General features: G+C 67.2%; 2 protein-coding genes across 2 annotated transcripts in view; one reads left to right on the plus strand and one right to left on the minus strand.

Moving 5' to 3' along the window:
• SLC5A10 (solute carrier family 5 (sodium/sugar cotransporter), member 10) overlaps positions 1 to 588 on the plus strand; it is a 56,067-nt gene that overhangs the window by 27,802 nt on the left and 27,677 nt on the right. The window lies entirely within an intron of this gene.
• FAM83G (family with sequence similarity 83, member G) overlaps positions 1 to 588 on the minus strand; it is a 29,179-nt gene that overhangs the window by 16,580 nt on the left and 12,011 nt on the right. The window lies entirely within an intron of this gene.

Consider the following 588-nt stretch of genomic DNA (forward strand, 5'->3'; position numbering starts at 1 on the left):
GGAAGGTGCTGAGGAGCCCAGAGGAGCTGACTCCAAGGCCCCGCAGTGGGAAGGGGGCAAGTTCTGGGGTTCAAGCCCTGGCCGCCCCCACAAAACTGGGTGGCCCTCCCTGCTCCCGGGGCTCAGAGCCCGGTCCTGTTTCCCCTCCTGGGCTGCTTTCCCAAGGCGGGCAGGCCATGCCACGCCTTCCACCCGCCACCTCAGGAAGCTGAGATGAGCCAGACGTGTCAGCACCAGGGAGGAAGGCGGGGGCTGCGGCCGCCCACCGGTCATCGGTCCCTGGACAGGCTCCCTCGCCGCCACCTCTCCAGTCTGGTTTGGACGGAGTCCAGAGTGCATGTGCTCTTCCTGTCCTCTGACCACATCTGTGCCACAGCAGCAGACCTCAGCCTCGGGACTGGCTCTGGGTGGAACCGAGAGGTCAGAGTGCGCCCAGCCCAGTCCAGCTGAGACACGCCCAGGCCTGGCGTGCAGGGGCCCTGGTAGTGCAGGGCCAGGGAGTGGGGTGGTCAGCAGGTGCCAGGCCTAGCAGGGCTCAGTGGTCAGCAGGCTCTGGCACTCAGTCTCTCTCCTTTGCCCTCCCTGCCC

This window comes from Bison bison, unplaced genomic scaffold (genome assembly GCF_000754665.1).
Source record: "Bison bison bison isolate TAMUID 2011002044 unplaced genomic scaffold, Bison_UMD1.0 scf7180017864180, whole genome shotgun sequence".
Classification (NCBI taxonomy): Eukaryota; Metazoa; Chordata; class Mammalia; order Artiodactyla; family Bovidae; genus Bison; species Bison bison.